The following is a 12,123-nucleotide window of genomic DNA, read 5'->3' as shown; positions in this document are numbered from 1 at the left end:
AGAAGAAGCACATCCTATTGAGGAGAAAGAGAAGACAATACTTTTAAGAACTGTTCATGATGGATCTGAAGTTAAAACAGATCATGCAAGTGAAGGTTTTTATTAAGTAGAAAATATGAGATTGGAGATCAGAGGAAATAGTAAGGCTCAGCAAGTTAGGCCATGACAGCAGAATGCTTGTCATTCAACAGGTAGAAAGAGAACTAACAAATTATGATTTTTTTTTAAACAAAATGGTAAGAGGTGTAGAAGGAAAGACAAGGGCAGGTCACACCACAAAAGGCAATTCAAGGATTTCTAAAATTTGGACAATATCACACCATAATATCTGCATTCTTGAGGTTTAAGTGGATACTGTTCTATGTACTCTTGGACAAACAAAACAAGAAAACCCACAGTCACCTATTATTACAAAAGACTCCCGAGGCACCAAAACAACATAGCCTACCAATTTCTCTCTAAACCTGAAACCCCAAGAGTCCATGAAAGGCTGTGAAGGATGAAACAGGCCCCAGGACATCAACCAGCAAGTCACACGGGCCTCTTCAGACGCTGAGTTGCTGCTGTTAATTCAATAAATTACCGCCAGCCATGAGGAGCAGGAGGGGAAGAAAGACAATGCTGTAAAGCGCATTTGTAATCCTGTTCGTAATTCAGCAAATCCTAATAAAAGAGCTCTGCATAAACAGAGCCTTGGTAATCTTTTCCTATAGCATCAAAACTAAAACCAAATGTTAATTAAAACTTAAATAGCACCCACAATTGTCAGATCTGGTCATACGTAGTTCCAATGCTTTTATTTGACAAGTATTTGTTCAAAACATAGTATTTCCAAATTATTTGCCTATGTCACACATGTCATAAATTTTAAAGGCATGACGGAAAAATAGTTGCCAAAGAAGCCAAAGATGAGTTTATCCTTTACTGTATATATTCTATTGTATTATAAAATATTTTAATCCATAAATGTAAGTATTTACAGAATTACAAGAAAAATCATATCCAATAATCGCTTGAAAACAAGACAGAACCAAGCTGAAGGCTCTTGAATGATTAATGTTTTAATATATTCAGTACTTGAAGGTTATGGAATCTAGATTTCAAAAAGTATCTTAACTCTAATTAAATTTCATTTCAATTATCTTTATTTTCACCTACAGGTGTGGCAGCATCAGCTCAGAAATATTTGATAGGAAAACCCACCCTCCCCTGACCCCTCGTGCTATCATTTATTTCGATTTGAATATATGAAGGAGAGAGGTATAAGACATGAGGCACAACCTCTATGAAAACAGAAGGAATCACAATTAAATAATTTAAATATTTAATTTAAATAATACTATAGCAGTGCTTTAGTATTAGTGATAGAAATCCTATCAGATAGATAGAAATCCTATCCTCCCATTTCTTTCACTCTGGTTTTGCTCCTAAGGCTTAGAGTAGTTCATAATTAGAGCTTTACTATAGAACATAACACAGAATGCAGTATGGTGAGATGAGGAAAATCTAAAATCATGATACTCAAGTTAAAGCTCTGGCACCTTTATTTAAAAACAATGTGACCTTAAGCATTCCATCATCTGAAAAAGGAGTAATAACAACTCAGAAGGTTGTCATAAGCAATGAATGTGATTATATTTGTTAAAGTACTTTGTAGAGCTAAAAAATTAAAATAAAAAATAAAATTGGGTGACTATAGCACTAGGCCACTTGTGATAAATCTTTCAATTGTCCCGTGATCTACTAAGATAAAGACCACTGCCTAATACCCACTGGCTTCCCAGTAAGTATGGGACCAAAAAAAATGAGCAATACAAAACAAATCCACAAACAGTCAAGTATCTAATCAGTGTTCTGTTCATAACAGCTATCTGGACGGAATCCATCCAGATGGTTTGGAAAGTCACCATCACTTAAACATAGCCAGAGTCTCTGATACTGAAACTCATCTTTAGAGAAACAATCTAGTCTAGTTTCTAATGCTGATAAGAGTAATCCTACAGTGTAACTTATTCTTAATTGCCTGGCTTTATACTGATAACTTTCAAAATAAGGAATAGAGAAGTGTAGACCTGGGGAAATGGGAAGATGTCAGTGAAAGGGAACACATCCAGCTATAAGATGAACAAATTCTGAGAATCTATTGGACAGCATGGTGATTACAGCTGATAATTCTGTTTTATATTTAAAAATTGCTACATGAGTAGATCTTAACTGTTCTCACCACACACACAAAAGGTAATTATGTAACGTGATAGAGGTGTTAGCTAACGCTATAGTCAGAATCATTCTGCAATATGTAAGTATATTAAAGCAACACACTGTACACATTAAACTTATACAATGCTATATGTCAATTACATCTCAATAAAGCTAGAAAAAATACATAAGGAATAGATACTGATGAAGAGTTGTTTGTGACATTGTTTGCTCCATCACAGTTTTACTTCAACTTAGATACTAATTCTTGAATACTCAGGCATCAGATAGGAGAAGGAGCATTTGACCGAGTTCCAAAGACTTGAATTTTAGCATCCATCCTGTCACAGGGTGATTATTTTATCAACCTTCTCTTAACTGCAACTGATACATCATGGAAAGAGGTAGAGGAGAGGAAGGAGGGAGGCTAGGGAACTGGCTAGTTTCTGTGATCTTTTCAGGCCTAAAATTGTATGGTTCTCTGATGCTTAAGGAAGGAACTGGGAAACATGACCCCTATTCTCACAAAGTTTACAGTCTAGCTGGGAATTTAGGAAATGAAGACATACAGCTAATAAACAGAGAGAAAATTCACAGTTGTCAAATGATCAGCATAGAAAATACCAGTGGCTACTGATTTTACAGCATGGAAGGATCAATCCTAGTCACGTGGATTTCATCAATGATTTGAGCTGAAATGCTAAAGAATAAGCAGGACTTGGGTAGAGAGGATGGGGAAAGGTATACTGCATTCTTCCATGACGCACCATGAAGATGACAAACACAGAGTACCTTACAAATCATCAAGTTTACCTTATTCATGGGGCTTCCCTGGTGGCTCAGTTGGTAAAGAATCTGCCTGCAATGTGGGAGACCTGAGTTCAATCCCTAGGTTGGGAAGATCCCCTGGAGAAGGAAAGGGCAACCCACTCCAGTATTCTTGCCTGAAGAATTCCATGGACAGAGAAGTCTGGCAGGCTATAGTCCATGGGGTCGCAAAGAGTTGGACACGACTGAGTGACTAACACTTTCACTTTATCTTATTCATGGAGATAACTCATCCTGACATGTGCTTCTAACCTGGAATGAGACTTGCAGGGACAGGAAGCTCCAAACCATGCTAAGGCAGCCTGCTACATCCTTGGACCACTCTAATGACAGAGTTCTTCTAGGTACTGAGCCATAGACAGCTTGCCCAATATGACAGGGCTTTTTGTTCTTCCTTTGTCATATTGTACAAAGGAAGAGTTATCTAAATATGTATCTTTAATATGTAACACTAGGTACTGAAGAAAAGTTTAATGAAACCTGATCCCTTCAGATAGTAATTGGGCTATTTTCTCTCCTGATTAGGCCACATGTTTTCATCTGACTTACAGAAGAAGCCATCCCCACACTTAACTGCTTACCTAACATAACACCTTATTTTCTACATCATGTAGTAATGTCTAATTTCTGCCTTCAAAACTGTCACTCTGATTCTCCCTGTTACAAAATTTAACAGAAGTTCATCATATCATAATTTTTCATTACTATTAGTGTTATACCCCTAAAACATTTTTCCTCCCCTAAGAGGTCCATCTCATTCATAACACAAATAGTCAAAGCACAATAAAATCTGAAGGCAATATCCATAATCTAAGAAAAAGATCTGAAGACTCAAACAAAAAATTTTCTAAACCTGAGTGATACAGCCAAAATAATTCTAGTAGAAAACTGTGTCTTTACATTTCTTTTCAAGGCAAAATAACAAACTATAACACCTGGAGTTAAAGAAAACAAACAAAAAACTAATAATGATAGCTTATGATAAATAAGATATTAATAAAGTATACATATTTTTCTATTTAAGAGTTCTATTTCTTCCTAATCCTTAGTGAAATACTACATCTTTTCTATTGTATTATTGAATTAAAACACCTTAAATTTATTGAAGCAAATGTTTTGGGGATAAAAAATAATAAACCCAAGAGATAATTACTGTATACATATTGTGCTTAGAAATGTCACTGGGAATGTAAAACTGTAGAACCAATGCATGTTAAAAAGCAACAGTAACTGCTAAAAGTAATTGAAATAAAATAGCTCCTTTTTTTTTTTAATTAGATAAGTTTTGACAGCATGTGCTATCTCCTATTGTGCACACACATACAAAAAAATCTTTTGGCTTACAGAAAACAATTTAAGGATTGGCAAGCAATGGCCCATGGACCAAATTTGATCCACCACCTGTTTCTGCATAGACTGCAAGACCAGAATGTTTTCTTTCGTTTGTAAAAGTTTGGGAAAAAATAAAAAGAAGAATATTTGAGTACAAGTAAAAGTTATATGAAAATCAATGTTCTATGTCTGTAAACAAAGTTTTATTGGAAGACATCCATGCCAGTTCACTTATATTTTATCCATGGATGCTTTCAACCATAGAGAAGAGATAAGGAGTTGCCAGGGAGACCATAAGCAGTCCTCTCATCATGCATTAAAAATTGCCAGTAATAATTCACTTTTGTTTCTTGGCCTACAAAGTCTAAAATATTTACTATGTGGACTTTTGCAGAAAAAATTTGATGAACTCTGGAATAATTAATGTAATGATTCATAATTTCCTTAAGAATTTATGAATATGGCAGCTTCTGTGATTCTGAGCTATCAACTCAACTTCAGGACTTTTACCATTATATAGATTCTTTTTTATCTGGTCTTACATATTTACAGTAATAATTTTAAAATATATTTAATTAAGTATTCTCCACAAAACAGAAAACGTACAGTTTTCATACATTCTTTGACCCAGTCAATAATTAAATGCCTACTGTGTACCATGAAGATTCCCAGGGATTCAAAATAAATGTAATTTCTAGCTCTAAGAAGTCACACTCTAGGAGGGAGACATAGTACTCTAACAGAAGTTTTTGTCACTAGAGGGAAAGGCAAAGCAGTGAAAGTAATCTCTGCCATTCCGTAATGACATATTGTCATTTTAAAAATGTTGCCTCTATCTGAATTATTGGCAAGTTACATACGCAAATAGATAAGGCAACAAGGCTTGGCAAACACTTTTATCCATCAGTAGTTTTAATCAAAGTATCGGCCTTATATATGTAATTAACCTTGAGCAACACAGGTATACGTAAAAATGCCGATTAAGAATTTAATAATTATCCTTCTGAACTTCAGAAGTTACCCGGCATCTGGTCCTTAACTATGATAAACAGACATCCATTCATCACAGGTTATTTATACATAAATGAAGAGACATAATAACTGAATGGTTAATAATGAAGAATATAATAGATAAATATCATCACTAAAACACACATGACTTGTTTTGTTTTGAAATCCCAAGTGTCCTGCAAATGTCACTTTACTTGGAAGAAGATTTTTGAGAATAATCATCTCTTGAATCTACTCAGGGAGTCAATCTATTGTATAAAAAACATAAATCGTAAATGCATCAGCTTCTCATAATTAGAATGCCAAGATTTACGTGCAGTTAAGTATGTTGGCTGTTTGCCCATTTTACTTAAAACCTGAAGAAAAGTATAATCCCAGAAATTAAGTCTTCTAACAGCTGTTCTGAGCAAGACAAGAGAGATGTGTTATCTAGCAGCCACCTCGAAATGTTGAGATACACGTTTCCTGGTGATTAGAGGTTAGCAATCCTGGTGTGTCTGCTCGTTTTTAGTATTAAATATTTAATGGCATATTTTTCCGTAATGGAATCCAGGCACATCTGATCAGTCACTGGGATCATTCAGTAATGCAGTCAAAGTTATCATACTGCCATTTCATATAAACTTTGTAATTAGATAATTCATCACTTTACTAATTCAGAAGATTGCTTTCTTTACTACTTTAGAGCATGCTACAGTAGTGAAATCCAACTGAGCTGATCAGCGAAAAGGTTCTAAAATTGGGTCCTGCATGAACTTGAAACCCTCAAGTGGCAAATGCTGTACACACACACTCCTGACCTTTCAAACAACAGAGGCCAAATTTGTCCCACAAATTAACCTGACAGCAACACGGAAGTAATAAGGCACCCTACATCCAGAACGAGAGGGCTAACCAGATGAAAAATTTAAGATTAAAAATTGAATATATCAGAAACAAATTTGTTCTTCCTTTTTACTGAAGTACGCCATCCTTCAGCAAATAGAAAGATCCAAAGAGGGATTATTTAGTAATTTTTTCCACCATGCTGACTTACATATTTTGCTAAAAGTATGAGGTTATGGCAGAACACCAGGGACTATTTATTGACACACAAATAGCATATACCAAATGCAACTATATGATCTTTAATATATTACCATTTGTGTCTTATTTCTAATACATCTTGATTAAAAATATTAAATCACTATTTATTTTCATCCTGTGAATTAGCAAGATTCTTGTTCTAACCCATTCTTCACTGCATCTCCAATAAAAAGTAAATTTCTGTGAAAAGAATTTACTCAGACTGAAACTGAATGTAAACTTTAAGTATCATAATACAAAAAAAATCCTTCTAAAATTCTACTTTCAGATCTACGCAATCACAGTATATATTGCAAAACCAGTTGCCACTAATAGCATGAGTCTGGAAGGCAAGATCAGGAGGTCACAGATGTACCCTTAAGAATAAAAATAATGTTCTACCAGGAAAACTATTATTTTGTTTAAAAGAAAAAAAAAAATCTTCTCAAACAGATGTGGAATTGTTAATCAAAAAATTCTGTTGCAGTTGTATATTATCGAGTTAAAAAGTACTTTGTAGAGCTCTGGTAGCAATAACAATGACATATGTTTTGTGGTCAGAAAGGTCACTTTTACTCTTGTTGCTTCCAATTTAATATCTGGCTTTGAAACATTTTACGCAACTAGTCCATTTTCTATTTTATTGTTCAGAGCTTATCACATTCTCATCAGTCTACCAAATGCATTTTTAGAAAAGGAAGTTCTAAGTCCAGGAAAAAAATAAGTATATATTTTTAAAACTCTGTACAATAGTTTCTAAAAAATACACTCTATGCATTGGAAATAAGCTCAAAACTAAGTCTACTGACACTAAATTTAGAAAGACCATTACCAATAATTACCAGTGTACGTTTGAAGGGACAGAATAGAGAAATACTATACATGTCATTTCAGTAAACTATGCCATGACAACTAAGAAAACTCTAATAATTTAATTTCATCCTTTTAAGATTCATGTGTAAGAAACATTTCATTCATCATAGAAAGCCTGCTTTTATATTTCCTCCATGAAATCTCAAGGAACTACTCTGAAATCATGAAGTTGTGATGAATATAGGACACAGTAAATGATTTTTGTCCATGGTAGCTACAGGCTGAAACAAAACCAGTTACTATGGGAAAGGTTCTATTTTCTGTTTGCAAAATTTTCTTCTCAACAACAGAGGTAATTCTGAGTGTGAAATACCAGCAGCGGACACAACTGTATGCAACTATCTGTGACTCTGATTTACAGTCAGTTGCAGATTACACTCCTGTTTTATACTGGAATACAAATAAACAGGGAAAATAGGGCAGTATTAGCAGAAATTAATAACATGCATCAGACACTCTAAGTACTTTACAGTGAATCCTCACTTTAATCTGTAATTATTATTTTTTGTGTTTTCTGTTTGTGCGCTCAGTCACTCAGCTGTGTCTGACTCTTGGTTGACCCCATGGGCTGCAACCCGCCAGGCTCCTCTGTCCATGGGATTTTCCAGGCAAGAATACTAGAGTGGGTTGCCATTTCCTTCGCCAGAGGATTTTGCCAACCCAGGGGCTGAACCCATATCTCTTGTGTCTCCTGCAGACACAATTCTTAAGTGGTTAAGACAGATTCTTAACCACTAAGTCACCAGTATTATGATTATCATTCCCATTTACAGATAAGGAAATCAAGATTGAGAGAATTTCACTTACTTGTCTGAAAAAATGACTTAACCATCACACTCAGCCTCCCATTTAAATTTGTCCTCTAACTGTAATTTGCTCAAATTTTAAAAGCTTATATTCATGATTATGCGTACATAGTATCTGCATATTTGTAGCAAATGTTTAGAGCTCAATCAATAGATTGAACCATAGGAGTTGTCTTGCCAGTATAAATCCATTTTGAAATCTAACCAGAAGTTCTACTTCAGAATAGAAGTGGGGGGAAAAAAAGCTGGGGAGTGGGAAGGAGGATGGGCCTGTAGAGATGAAAACATACATTTTCCCTTCTCTAAACAATCTGAAAAAGAGCCAGTAGAGATGTCTTTTGATGAAGATACAGATAATCATACGCCATCACTATTCTCACAAACATCTGCAGTACATCTCCTATCCTTTGGCCACCTCCAATACCATCAGTGGTAAACCACTTTTCTCACACCTGATGCTTTAATTTCCATTCAGCCCCACTCTCAAGTAACTTACAATCTAAAATTTTTTTAAAAACTGTGAAGCAAATAAAGCTACAGGCAAACCACTCCCACCTTTCCATCCAACCAGATCATCACTCTGTAGCCTCCCTATTTAGAAAATTCTGGAGGCACTACCATCCTCTCTAATTTCTATTACTACCAAAAATAAACCACATTTTAAGCATCAAAGCTTTCATTCAACTCTGATTGTAATCACTAACTGAAAATGCATATAACTGAAACATGTATTCCGCTGGTAACAACTGCCTTTTCAAATCTCCTTTATAGGAAAGCCAATGAATTTTTCTTAGCACAGGTGGGTTAGAGGAGCTGTACCTCCTTGCTCCCCACAGGTATTTCTAGACCATTCTCTCTAATTGTTTCCAAACACCATCTTCTCTTCTGAAATGCATGCCATTAATTTCTGCTTCCTATGTGAAGTTCTCCTTGATTTCTAACCCTAGAAAAATTTCTCCTTCCCACTTAATTTTTACAACCAGGCAACAAATTCCTAAATGGACAAGATATTTTATACAGCAAACTCCTGGCCTCTGAATCCCAATTTGTCAATTGCTCTGTGTGGGGGTGGGGGGAGTGGGGGGCTGATACTGCTAATAAGGAAGTGGTGAAAACCAGGGATACTTGGAAACATAACTAGAAGAAGATTACACAATAATGTCTTCAGAGTGATGAAGTGGGGCAGGGGAGAGGGGTGGGGGCCGGGATAAATTTTCTAAGTAAAACCAAGTCTTGAGAAGCAGAAGCACACGAGGCACTAAGAATCTAGCCCAAAAACAAATATACACTATTTTTCAACAGAAAATCCCAGTGTTTTCTGGGGTGTTCAAAATATAAACTGCCAACTTTTGAGGAATTAATCATGGACTGCTACTAGAAAAAGCTATCTGCTCAGCAGAGAAGAAACTTGTTCCTAGGATTAAGAACCTTCTCATCCTCTACCAACCCCTTTCATTTCCAGGTAGTGCAAGTTTGATAAATATGTGCATATCCCCAAGGAAGACTTTTGACTTGCTGAGGTTCTTTGCCTTGGAACATAATTTTCAGAGTTAGATTAGCCACATATTTCTATAACCCCGGCCCAAGAGTGCTTTGTACATAGCTCACCACCAAACAAAAGCAAAATAAAACTTGCATAATTTGATCAATGAATTCACTAACAAACACCTCTCTCAGGAAGCCAAGAGGCCTGATAACAAAAGAATAATTGTAAGGAATATTTGGAAATTCAAGTAAAGGAGATGAACACCTGTGTGAAATCTATCAGATACATTAATAAAACAAGTTTGAAAACTACTGACACCAAGTGATGAAAACATGAGGGTTCATTAGAATTGTCTCTCTACTTCTGTGTGTGTTTGGAAAAGTCCATAATCAAAAACTCAAAAAAAAAAAAAAAAATGAAGATAGAAACCAATTTGAAAAAGCTCTCAGGATTCCTTCTGTCTTAAATGACAGTGAGATGAACCGAAACATAAGCTTAGTGTGTTTAATACCTTCAGAGAACCTCAACGAATATAAATGAGTGGGAGGAAAGCAAAACATAAAGCAGGCTTTTCTTTACTGAAGCCAGGTAAAGTCAGCTTTCTTTAAAGTTTAAATTCAAACGCTAGTTCCTTAGGTTGAGAAATGCAGGCCAGCATGGGACCACTGCTGAGAGACTGCACACAGAGATGCAACAACAGGATGCAACCCCCTCTGAACTGCCCGTTTCTTCTCTTTGATTAATTCTTTATCCCAGCAAGACAGGGAGAGGGCGGTAGATGGGGATAAAATTTCCTGACCAGCATTCTCCACCCACTTGCAATGCATTTGTCGTGATCTACATCATCACACACTTGCAAACTTATAAACTCAGTGGTTCACCTCTAAGCTTTGCAGGACACTGATGAGCTTAATTTAATACTGTTCTACTCTTTAAAACAAAAAAAAAAGTGAAGGACAGGAAGGAGGGATGGAGAGGAGGAGGGGAGAGGGAGAAGAGTTTTCTCTTTTAAGGACAAATTTATAAGCAGAAAAATAACTACAATCTATAAAATATAAACAAAACTTCTACAAGGAAGTTCAGGAGCCATAAGTCAATGCTGCTTTTCCTCTGATTATTTACCTATATATATATACAGGTACATATATATATATGTGTACATATATATATAGGTTAGTATATAGGTTAAAGTATAGGTTTATATATATTAACCTAAACTTTAAGGCAGAAATCACAGATCTGAGTTCAATTCCCTCATAAATTACAAAGATGAATATGTTTTACTTTTGCAGCAATAACACATATAATTATGTGGGGAGAAGGAAAGCATACTATTAAAATTTGTCCTGGTTAATTGTAACGACAGAATTCCCCCCCTCCAAACAATAGGGACAGAAGTTCATTGTAAGATTCATAAGATTAAAATTATTTTAAAAGAAACCAGAGAAATAAGATAGTAATTCACATTTTACATGGAACAATGGAAACCATTTTTAAATAGGTATTATGAACACTAATAACTCCAGTAATTAGCACTTGAACATTTTCCAACAATAGGGAACACTAGGAATGAAGTTATAGTCATCATAGGTATATTTTTATCTTTCAGTAGGTGTTACTTTGTATAGCAGGTAACATCAAAAGAACTTGTGTGTGCTGTATACATAGCACTACTATAGGTTGTAATTTGCAGAAGCATATGAAATATATACATGTGAAATCTCTCAGATGTATCATAAGCAATCATTATACTCTGAAATCAATTTAAAATTACAGACAAACCAGAATGTAATGCCAAGATGATAGTATCAGAAAATCATAAGAACATACTCTAAAGAATAAAAATACATTTGGGAAAACAAAAATAAATCTATAGCCATCATACTAATCACACTTAAATACTTAGAAAATAAGCAGATTATAATATAAAACATGTTTTAAATACATTCACAGGAGAAATATGTCACTGGATGTGTGCTTACAAATTGCAAAATGAACAAAAATCACCCTCAAATGTAAAACCTTGCTTATTATTAAAATATGTCAATATATTAAAATATTGATAAAATATTTAAACAAATCAAAACACACAGTATGGCAAAGTAAGGAGAGCAAACATATGATAATAGTGCAGGACATATTGATTCCTCTATCCCTGTCCCAGGGTAGACATCAAGAATCAGCCAGTGCATTCTCTCTCTGAGCCTAAACAAACCCCAGAATCCCTTACAAAAAGAGCACTCAGATAACCACTGCCAATAGACCATAATGAGATATTAACTTACACCTATTTTATACTCCTAATCTAAGATTTGAGTGACTTGAAACATTTAAACAAATTTTTAGGCAATTTAGGAAATCCTTTTTAAATCAGAGATGATTATATCTTCATTCTATTTAGAATTCACTAAATCAAGAAAAGGATTCCAATAATTTTTCCACTTCAAAAGAGTTTCCATTGCTGAAACCACCACCACAAAACTAAATGAACTCAACAGCAAACTTAAATCCATTTGTAAGAAA

General features: G+C 34.9%; 1 protein-coding gene across 2 annotated transcripts in view; it reads right to left on the bottom strand.

The window, feature by feature from the left end:
• The window catches only part of SMYD3 (SET and MYND domain containing 3), a 701,156-nt gene that overhangs the window by 512,859 nt on the left and 176,174 nt on the right, over positions 1-12,123 (bottom strand). The window lies entirely within an intron of this gene.

Source organism: Muntiacus reevesi, chromosome 5 (genome assembly GCF_963930625.1).
Source record: "Muntiacus reevesi chromosome 5, mMunRee1.1, whole genome shotgun sequence".
In the NCBI taxonomy this organism is placed as follows: domain Eukaryota; kingdom Metazoa; phylum Chordata; class Mammalia; order Artiodactyla; family Cervidae; genus Muntiacus; species Muntiacus reevesi.
The sequence above is the reverse complement of the archived record's forward strand: the minus strand, read 5'-3'. Positions and strand labels throughout refer to the sequence as shown.